Raw genomic sequence first — 11299 nt, 5'->3', positions numbered from 1 at the left:
GATTCCACTTATGAGAGATCGTCCATTACTTGTCTTTCCCTGTCAGGCTTATTTGACTTAGCATGATGTCCTCTATGTGCATTCCTGTGGCAAATGCAGGATTTCCTTCTTTCTCATGGCTGAATAATATTCCATTGTCTACATTGGTAAAGATAAACTGAGGCATAGTGAAAATTTTAAGATTTTATTTGAACAAAAAGTAATTCAAATCAGACAGCACCAAACAGAAGTTGTTAGGAGCACTCCCCAGGCTGGGGCCAAGAGACTTTTCTAGAGAAGAAAGTGAAGTAAAGTGAGGACATGATTTGTTGGCTATGGCTTCAGTGGATGCATTATTTGGGATAGCCTAGCTGACTGTGATTGGTTGCCCTTAGATTTTCATTTCTTAACCCTGATGCATTACAGGCTTTTCCCAAAGAGCCCCGATTCCTTTTATTAGAGAACCCTGACAACCACTGATCTCTTTTCAATACCTATCATTTTGCCTTTTTCCAGACTGTGATATGATTAGAATTATACAACTGGTGGCTTTTTGGCAAGTTTCTTTCATTGAGCAAAATGTCTCTAAGATTCCTGCATGTGGTTTTGTGAATCAGTATCCAGTTCCTCTTTATCACTAAGTAGTATTCTGTTGTACGAATATATGACTGCTCACTCACCGATGGAAGGGTATCTTCTGTGTAAACATAAGATTCCAATTCACTTGGAGAAACACACAAGAGTGGGATTTCTGGCTCAATTATTCAGTTTTTATTTTGTTTCCCTTTAAAAAAAATTCTAGGAAACCACCAAACTGTCTTCCAAAGCAGCTGTCTCATTTTCATTCCCACCAGCGATGAGTGAACGTTCCTGCGTTTATTCTGAGAGCAGGTTGGTAGGAGTTCGGCATTGTTGGAACTTGCTTTGGGTACCCTCCGTCCTCCGGCCTCCGAGCTGCAGACTGCATTTAAACAGGAGATGCAAAACTTAACATGGTAGCAATAGACCTTAGAAACACAAAAACAGAACTTGAGTTCCTTCAATTCTGATCTTCTGTACGACCACTTGAAGTTTCCCTTCCTGGTGGCTGTTTTACCATTTGGAAAACAATAACTTATTCCTTTCCATCTCTCTTTATAGGTGAAAAATGCTCTAAGTTAGAGGTATACCCATGGAAAGGCTCTCCCTGCTGAAACGATATGTTATTATGAAGCTCCGCTTGGAGCGAAAGCCAATGTTGAAAAGTCCACCTCCACCTTGGAAGCGCGTTGCCATCCGAACGTCAACGCGGCCACCAGGGGAGCTCCTTTGATTTTGTTCTCTGCTCTACGCCATGTTTTTCTGAGCCATCTTTTTCTCTGATGTGAAATTTTGAATCAAGTAAATCAGATAAAAAAATATTTACAAATATCCAGACCCGATCCTAACAATCATAGAGCAAAACTCAAGCTTTAGAGTCGGTCCTTGAAGATCAGCGCACAGATATGGCGGAGAAAGCCGTTAGCTCTGCAACAATACAATATAAGCATGTGGAAATTTACACAGAAAAAAAGAATCAAATTTCAAGGCAGAAGTTCAGAGGGAAGGACAAAAGATGTTGGCCTCGCGTTGCCAGAAGGGATGGCAGGGCTTGTTTGAATATTTTTATTAATTTCACCAAGAACTGGACACTTCTCCTAGAGCCATGGCTAAATATTGTTAGTGTTTGTTAAACTTCAGCCATATTCTCAGATTCCTTTGGATGTTTTCCCTTAATAGAAATTGATGGTGAAGTTTCTGGGGCAGATATCTTCCAGAAAATGCTTCAACTGCGAGATATTTGAAGGACGCTAGAATCAATCCCGAAGAAACAGAGATACCAATGCTATTTCAACTTCTGGAATTTATTGTGAAATGTGATTTTTATAAATCTCTGACAAACTCACGCTTGTATGTAAGACTTTTCCTAACAATTTATGTATCTGTTCCCTCATGTGAAAAAAAATTTTTTTGAAATTAAAATTTAGAAAGGATTTTTCGATTAGCTATGGATGAAGAGACAGGACAAATCTTGTTATATGTCCGTTGAACATGAATGGGCTAAAATGTTAATTTTGACAAATATGCAGAAGTTAAGGATCAAAACTAAACATTGCAATGTAATTCATTCAGGTGTTAGACCAATATGTAGCTACAAGTTTCCCTTGTTTTTCAAAAAATGTATTAGTGTCTTAATGTGTTTTTTATTATAATGTTTATTTTACTTTATTTTTAACTGGCATGATTGTATATACACATATCAAATTCAATACAAGGGAATTTTCACTGTGTTTCTTCCCTGCCATTATTATCATGTGTTTCATTAACATAATTACTGGTGGAAATAATTTTGTCCTGCAGAGAAAGTGGCATTAATCTGTGATCTGCTCGGGGTGTGGAATGTACTAGGTAGGTCACTGCTGGCCCAAAGTACGACTTCAGAAAGAGGAAGCAGCGTGGGGTTATAACAATAAATAACACAGCATCCTGAGGAAAGAGCTTTCTATCATGCGGGAAGAAGAATTCCATTAAAAGAAAAATGAAAGAAAAACAAAACATGTAAAAATGTTACCATGCTTTGTTTTCATGACTGTGTTAAAATGCAGAAATTGGAATACAGAGCTTCTAACTGTTACGTCTTCTGTTTTTTCATGGACAAAAAGTGCACTTTTTTTTGTTGTTTAGCATCTGATATGGCCTGAAGAATGACAGATGGCGAGTGAGGTTGCCGAGGTGGTATTTTAAGTTTGCTGTCCTATGGGAGTCAGAAAATGAAGGGGGATTTGGTCGGGAAGCCTTCATGCCCTTTGACTTGCTATGTGGCCGTGTTGGTTGTACCAGCTCTGATGGAGTCATCTGCCAGCCATGAAAACCCAGGGGGGTTTTCAGTCCTATTTAGGACTGAAAGCAGTCCTATTAGGACTGCTCAGGTCACGCACGTGTTTTCCTGAGACCCTGCCACGGCATGGCTAGTGTGACCGGGCCTGCTTGGGGGACTACAGAATACCAAGGTCCGTGGCCACCAGGGCGATCGCCACTCCCGTCCTCTCTCCACTGACAGCAAAGCAGACAGCCCACTATCTTTTAAGTCATCAAATTGAAGAGAAAATGCACAAAGTTACTTCTGTGTGTATTTAATTACACTCTCATTTCTGACCGTTTTTTAACTTCCATTTTCAGATACATGTAACCAAAGCTGATGTCTGTCGTCAATATTAGACTAGAAGCCCAGCACAAACGCAATACTCATTTTCCAACAGTGTAGGATGAACATGGCTTTAAAAGGAAGCCGATTTCCTGTGGTTTATGGCTTCGAGTTCTGCTCACCACACGACCCACACTTTTGGTATGGGTTTTCTGAAACAAACACCAAATAAATCAGCCACACACCAAAAAACCCCAGGATGCTCCTTCACTCTGACCGTGCGAGATGAGACTTAATTGCACAGTATCTCTTCAGTGGTTACTGATGTGTATAAAGTTAATGACGTCTATAAAGTGACACTTCTCATTCTTTTTCTCTGAACAGAATCCTGACAGCATTTTAAGCTGGAGGCTCTGGGGAAAGAAGACACGGTGAAGCCTAACAGTACACTCACCTCTTGGTCTGCCTTCTCACGACCAGGAACTCTGACTGCCAGACTGGGTGCACGTTGGTGTCACATCGTCTACCTTTTGAGAACATTTTTAAATCGGTATCAATCTTGGTAACCGGGTAGGAGTTTTAACCTACATGAACAGGAGTTTTGATGATGGCCCCATCATCTGAGTTCACACACGTAAAGCATCAGAGGAAAGTAAGCATTTTAAATGGTGTTACTATGGGGGCGCCTGGGTGGCTCAGTTGGTTAAGCGTCCAGCTCTTGGTTTCCGCTCTTGGTTTTGGCTCAGCTCTTCATCTCTGGGTCCTGGGATTGGGCCCCCAGTTGGGCTCCACACTCAGCAGGGAGTCAGTTCGAGATTCTCTCCCTCTGTGTCTCCCCCCACTCACGTACTCTCTCTCCCTCTCAAATAAATAAATAAATCTTGAAAAAATAAAATAGTGTTAGCATGCATTATCACTACTGTTGCTACTCTTCCTGGGATTGCAGTGGCTGCTACACCTGTTTCTAGAGGAACATTCTGCGGATGGGTGTGCTCTGAATTTCAGAGGAGCATTTGATCAATGGCAAGGTCATTCTGATATGTTTTTAGCTCCCTGGCATGTGCCCAGCCCACCGCATGGCTCCGGAGCAGACATCTGTCTCCATGGTCCTTGATTCAATAGCAGTTAACTCAGCACCTTCCACCAGCTTTAATTCACTTTCCAAAGGTTAACAGGTAAAGGAACCGGTTCAGAAAAGGTCTAAATCATGTTTCTATTTTTCCGGATGGATGACTTTAACAAAAGAGCGTGACTCCGTTGTGTATAAGAGCAGTTAAATTTTGCTTTTATTTCAGGACGTATCTGTGGGTTGTTAAGACTTTTTTCTTCCAGATTTTCAAGGGGAAGTGAGAAAGTTGTATTTTCTTTGTAAGAAGTTTCTAAGTAAAATATGGGAACTCTGTATCACAAGACCTACTAAGCTATGGGACTCGCCTGCATAGATTGTTTCCTTGTTTAATAGCAACCGCAGATAAACAAGCTAGGGTTGTGCCAGCTTGTCGCTCACCTGCATTTTTTGCCTAATTGATGGTCAAAAGGGATGGGCTGGTGAGGGTCAACTTGAAGCTGGACTAGAAGATTCCAGAGGATGAATGTGACTTGACCCATGGTAATATAATCTGATAATCCCCCACATCCAATAATTTGGGAACACGATGCTATTCAAGCAGCCATGTGGCCCCCTTAGCGATGCATGGAAGTACTTCAGTATTTTGGACCCAGGATCCAGCATGTGTTACAATTCTATGGGACAAAGCCATTGACTGTTAAATCTACAAGATCAAGGGAAAAAGGAAGGGAGATACTTCTGGCCTCCTTTCTTCCAAGAATATCAGAGCTGCAATTCTACTTGCTGGCTGAATGATATATTAGTAACCAAAACTCAACATAGTCCCCCACCTAGCAGTAAACGTGCTGCCTTCTTCTTTGAGGAAATCAAACAGCGCCTAAGTGGGGCTCAGTTCCTCCATCCGATGCACCAAAGGTGAGCTGACTTGAAGCCCCAAGTCTTCTCAGCCCATATTAGAACTTCCTGTCTCTCGGTTTTCCTGACTGATAAGTAACTGGCTTGGTCTGGGGAGATGTATCCTTCCATGAAAGAAGAGGAACCAGAGCACAGAGAAGGCTTAAGTATCAATCTTTTGTCAGAATTCCAGAACTTGACCCCACTTCCTAGGAATGTTCTGCCTTGGGGAAGAAGAGGTGAATTTTTATAAAGTCCTGATAAGTAGGTCAGCCTCAGTTTAGCTAGTTTCTGGAATAGTTGGTCAAAGACGATTCTCGAAAGAAAAAGGAATTTTTTTTGGAGCCGATCAGCCTCTGTTTGGACAATTTGTGTCCAGAAAGAAGGGGTGGGATGCAACAGTTGTGGGGTCAAGATATTAAGGCTAAAGAATATGAAAACAGCCAGCAGATCATATTCACAGATATCTCAGAGATGAATCCTGACCTTTGCACTCAAGGACCAGAGCAGCATCCAAGCATTCAGAGCAGTCTGCATGCTCTGCTGACAGCAATGAAGACACGTCAGGAGCCTGTGGAGGCAAGGGTGGATGGAGGGATCCTGACATTCCCTCGTCGCCCTCCCTCTTCAGTGTATAGTATCATCTCATCTAATGATGTCCCCTGATGGGTTCCTTCCGAGCCTTGGGGGAAGAATCCTTCCATTCTCCGGGGCTGTGGGAAAGAACTGGTTCTGTGACCTTTCCCACCCCCTCAGCATCACTTGGCCAAGAAAGCAGGGTGGTTGGAGGGAAGAGTCTCCTGAGGCTGGAGAAATCTGGCAGAGTCAGCCTAGGGGGAGCAGAGCAGCCATACAGGCAGGGAAATTACTGGGGTCCTCAGCTACACAGTTGGGAACTAGGTATTTTCAGTTTAATTTACATATTTATTCATCCGTCCATTTGTCTGTCCACCCACCCATCCACAATCCCCATCTGTCCAACGCCTATGCATTCATCATCCATCTACCATCCTCCCATCTACCCACGCATCCATTCCCCCATCCACTCATCTATCACCCATCCCCCATCCATCCACCTATCCATCCATCCATCCATACCCCCACCCATTCACCTCTCCACTCATCCACCCACCCATCCACCCAACAAACGCTCACGGAGCAACTGTTAGAGATCTGCTCCTTGCTAGGCGACCCTCAAGGAATGCACACCCTTGAGTGGGGAACAATTACATGAATTGATAAGTAATGTAATAATAAATTGATAAATACTACAAAATTCACAGTACAGTATACTAGTCAGTGCTGGAAGTATTAAAAATATATACTCCTAAAAAGAAAAAGAAAATATATAACTCTGTCCATCTGCTCTGTCACTTCCACAATCACTACTCAAATCTCATTTTGTCCTCCAGTATGGCAAACTGCTTGTACCTACTGAAAAACATGCTATGCTTCCAGGCTTCTGTACCTTTAAAAACACTGGACCTGGTGTTTGGAATGACCCCTCCCCCACTCCCCATCCCTGCTCCTCTATTTGGCCAACTCCTATCTGTCCCTCACAAGTCAGCTCAGGGGCTTCCAGATTGGGGTAGCTTCCATGACTCCAGCTCAGTGCGTCCTGGGCTGATGTAGCCACTACATCTGGTCACCAACCCAATAGCCAGTGACCACACTGGGTTAACATTATTCACAGGATGCTTCCTCATGAACTCTAGGCTCCTTTCTGACCTGGACCATATCACTGACCCACATATACCCTGTGAACGGTGCACAGCGAGCGATCCACACATGTTTGCTGACAGTTGAACGAAGGAAGGAAGGAAGACCAAGTAACCCAGTGCTTGATTCCTCATCATTCAGTGAACGATCCCTGATGGCTGTTTTGTGTGTGCAAGGCTTGTGCAGGGCGCTGGGGGCGCTGCAGTGAGAGGGACCGTCACAGAAGTCCCTGCTATTCTGGAACCTTCACTGGGCAGAGTCAGAGGCAAAGTGCACAGCCACAGGCAGTGTCCGGGGGGCTGTGAGGCATCGATGAAAGAGCCTCTGGTTATGGGAATGTCAGGTAGAAGTGAGCCAGGTGCCGGGGTTGCCCCTAGAGCTCAGCAGGGGAAGCACAGAAAGGGCTGAAGCACTGACCATGACAGACAGCCCTCAGGACTGTGTCTGCACGCAACTCCTGTCCAGGAAGACAGAGTTCCTGGATTCCCGCTGATGGCTGGAATCTCCATGGGCTGCAAGGAGGAAGCGTCCAGACAACTGGAAATATTTGCTAAGAGATGGACAGAGAAACGAGCGCAAAGGAGTACAAAGCAGAGCAGCTTTGTAAGGGGAACAAGCATCAAGCTGATGAGGCATTTGAAGCTCTACAATTTACCTGAATACTGGAAACAGCGATTTCCTTAGCTTTTCGGATTTAGCCCCGAGGGCAGTGCAATCGAAAATGAGAGCAGGGTAGCATAGTGTTTACTTTGAACCTCACATGTGGGAATGATTTAGGAACTGGATTGTGTTACAAATGTCACATAAACCTCTAGGGCTCCCTCATGCGGCTCACATTTCAAACAGCTGTAGGCTCTCCACAGCCCCAGGAAGCCGCTTTGCAGGGGGAATGGATTACCACGCTGCAGGACTGGGAAGGGGATCTGTTAGGTTAGGTCACTTACAGATTGGTGTAAGTATTCCTTGAGAAACAGACTGGGATAAATACGGTTTGGAACGTCACAGAGGCGATCGTATGGGTCAGCTGCCTGGTGTGAGATTTTTCAGTGTTGCATGATTGTAGAAAGATTGTGAACGCTCACACTTAGGTTTTTATCTCTAGAGACATTATGGGATTTAGAAGCCAAGGAACCCCAAGTTATAGGGCTGATTCCAATGTTCACTCTCCTACCCTCTCGATAAGTCAATAAATCCCTCTGAGACCCTGGTCTTTCTCTGTACATTCAGGCAGCCAAGCTCTATGACACCTGAGATTTCCCTCCTACAGTAACTGCTACAGTTTTCCTGCTCCTTAGCACGTGGGTTATTCAAGCTGGAACTAATATTATAGACAGAGGGGGGAGAAAGCTACCAGCAAATCTTCTGTTGAGATAGAAAAGTTACGTGGGATTGTTTTTGAAAATTACAAAATTCTAGGTAAACGCTTGTATTCTTACTACTGATGTAGCTTTTGTCAAATATTTGATTCCTCCTTATTTTCTTACATATTTTGTTAGACAATAAAAAGCCTACCAGGCATTAGAAAGAGAAAATCTTGAATTCTGTGAGTTTATGCAAATTATCGCATTAGTCTCCCAAGGCTCCCATAACACAGTGCCACAGACTAGGGGCTTAAAACAGTCTCATTCTGGGGCACGGGCTGTTAGTACTTCAACATAGGAATATTGGGGAGACAGAACTTAGCCCATAGGGGCGCCTGGGTGGCACAGCGGTTAAGCATCTGCCTTTGGCTCAGGGCGTGATCCCGGCGATCTGGGATCGAGCCCCACATCAGGCTCTTCCGCTATGAGCCTGCTTCTTCCTCTCCCACTCCCCCTGCTTGTGTTCCCTCTCTCGCTGGCTGTCTCTATCTCTGGCGAATAAATAAAAATAAAATCTTTAAAAAAAAAAAAAAGAACTTAGCCCATAATGGTTATTGAATCACAGACCTTTTACTTAGGAAACAAACTACCTTTCTTCTTTTCTTTTCTTTTTTTCTTTAGGGAGAGAGAGAGAGAGAGTGGCGTGAACAGGGGGAGGGGCAGAAGGAGAGAGAGAGAGGGAGAGAGAGAGAGAAAGAGAGAGAACCCCATGTGGGCTCCATGCCCAGTGCAGAGTGCAATGTGGGGTTTTATCTCAGGACTCTGGGATCATGACCCGAGTCAAAATCAGGAGCTGGACACTTAACCGACTGAGCAGCCCAGGTGCCCCCCACACCCTGTTTTAGTTTTATTGAAGAATAACAGACATCACATGAAATGCACATACTTTATGTGCACAATTTGATGACCTTTGACATATATGTACACCTGTGAAACTATCAAAAAAAATCAAGATAATGAACTCCAAAAATTTTCTTGTGTCCCTTTGAAATGCACGCCTCCCTTCACACCAATAGCCCTACCTCAACCGCTGAGGGGCTTGATATCCTTATACATTACTTTGCATTTTCTAGAACTTTTTATAAGTGGAATCATACATGATATACTCTCTTTTGGTCTCGCTTCTTTTGGTGATCATGATTATTTTCAAATTTATTCATATCGTTGCATGCAAGCAGCAGTTTATTCCTTTTTCTGGCAGAATAGTATTCCACCGTATGGGTAAGCCATATTGTGTATTCATTTACCTGTTGATAACCATTTGCATCTCTCCAGGTTTTGGCTATCCTGAATAAACCTGCTGTGACATTGGCATACAAGAATTGTGTGGACGTGTGCTTCTTCAGCAAATGCCTATGTATGAAATAACTGGGTCGTATGGGGATGTGTGTTTAACTTCTTAAGAATTTGCCAAACTGTTTTCCAAAGAGGTTGTACTGTCTTACATTCCTTCAGCAGCATGAGACACCCCTGCCTCCAGTTTTTTAAAGACTTTGTTTTTACAGCAGTTCTAGGTATACAACAAAACTGAGAGGGAAGCAGAGATTTCTCATCACCAGCACCCCCAACACACACAGAGCCTCTCCCATTATCAACAACCCTCACCAGAATGGTTCCCTCATCTCAGCCTAGGATGAAGCCTCACCGACAGCACTCTCACCCAAAGTCCACGGTTTACCTGAACATTCACTCTTGGATTTGGACAAATGAATAAGGGCATACGTCCGTTATTATAATAGGATGCAGAATATTTTCACTGCCCTAAAACCCTCAGTGCTCTATTTCCCTCCCCTGTCTTACCCTCCCCCACAACCACTGATAGGTGTACCGTCACCATAGTTCTGCCTTTTCCAGAATGTCGTAGGGTTGGAATCCTACAGTGTGGAGACTTCTCACACTGGCTTCTCTCACTTAGTAACATGCACTTAAGTTTCCTCCATGTCTTTCCACGACGTGATAGCTCATTTCTTTTTAGTGTTGCATAATATCCTACTGTCTGGATGGACTACTGTTTACTTATCCATTCACCTTATGAAAGACATTTTTTGCTGCTTCTAAGTTTGGGTGATTATGAATAAAGCTGCTATAAACATGTGTGTACAGGTTTTTGCGTGGACATGTTTTTAGCTCCTTGAGTAAATACCAAGGAGTGTGATTGCCAGATTGTAGGGTAAAGGTCTGTTTAGTTTTGTAAGAAACCACGAGGCCATCTTCTGAAGTAATTGTAGCATTTTGTGTTCTGCAGCGATGAATGAGAGTTCCTGGGGCTCCACATCCCCGCCAGCGTTTCGTGTTGTCAGTGTTCTGGTTTTCGGTGATTCAAATAAGTGTGTAGTGGTCTGGCCTTGTTGTTTTAACTTGCATTTCCCTGATGACAGCATGTGAGTATCTTTTCATGTGCTAATTTGCCATCTGTGTATCTTTGGTGAGGTGTCTGTTAATGTCTTTGGCCCATTTTTTAATCAGGTTGTTTTTTCTCTTACTGTTGAGTTTTAGGAGTTCCGTGTGTATTTGGGATAACAGTCCTTTATCAGATGTGTCTTTTGCAAATATTTTTTTCTAGCCTGTGGTTTGTCTTTTAATTCTCTTGATACAGTCTTTTGCAGAGTAGAAGTGTTTAATTTTCATGCAGTCCAGCTTATCAATGACTTCTTTCATGGATTGTGTCTCTGGTATAGTATCAAAAAAGCCACTGCACACCCCCGGTCATCTAGGTTTCCTCCTATGTGGTCTTCTGGAAGGTTCAGTCTTGCGTTTTACATTGAGGCTTGCGACCCATTCTGAGTGGATTTTGTGAAGGGTTTGAGGTCTGTGTCTAGTTTCATTTTCTCATTGTGTTTGTAATTTGCATTTGTCTAATGAGTAGTGATGGTCTGCTGATTTGCAGGGGCACATTGAGATCTTCTGGTCGGTTCCCCTCTGTGGGCAATGGGACAGCACCAGCTTTGATGAGACGAAAGAGCTGGGGCAGGGGATACTGTCCAGGGCCCACAGCTGGCAGTGAGCGTTCTACCAGAAATCCAGCATGGCGGATCTGCTTCTGCTGTGGTGGTTTCAGTCCACAAGGCAGCAAAGGGCCTCATCCTCCTTCTCCTTCCTCAAGGCATTCCTGAC

The 11299-nt window shown here is 43.6% G+C and overlaps 1 long non-coding RNA gene across 1 annotated transcript; it reads right to left on the bottom strand.

Moving 5' to 3' along the window:
* Positions 1-669: 669 nt before the first annotated feature.
* Positions 670-7535, bottom strand: LOC103662250. The gene is made up of 3 exons (XR_568389.1): positions 7480-7535; positions 3597-3669; positions 670-940 (listed from the first exon to the last, which is right to left on the bottom strand). It is a non-coding gene; the product is annotated as an uncharacterized LOC103662250 (long non-coding RNA).
* Between the last annotated feature and the right edge of the window lie 3764 nt (positions 7536-11299).

This window comes from Ursus maritimus, unplaced genomic scaffold, assembly GCF_017311325.1.
Source record: "Ursus maritimus isolate PB19 unplaced genomic scaffold, ASM1731132v1 scaffold_15, whole genome shotgun sequence".
Lineage (NCBI taxonomy): Eukaryota > Metazoa > Chordata > Mammalia > Carnivora > Ursidae > Ursus > Ursus maritimus.
The sequence above is the reverse complement of the archived record's forward strand: the minus strand, read 5'-3'. Positions and strand labels throughout refer to the sequence as shown.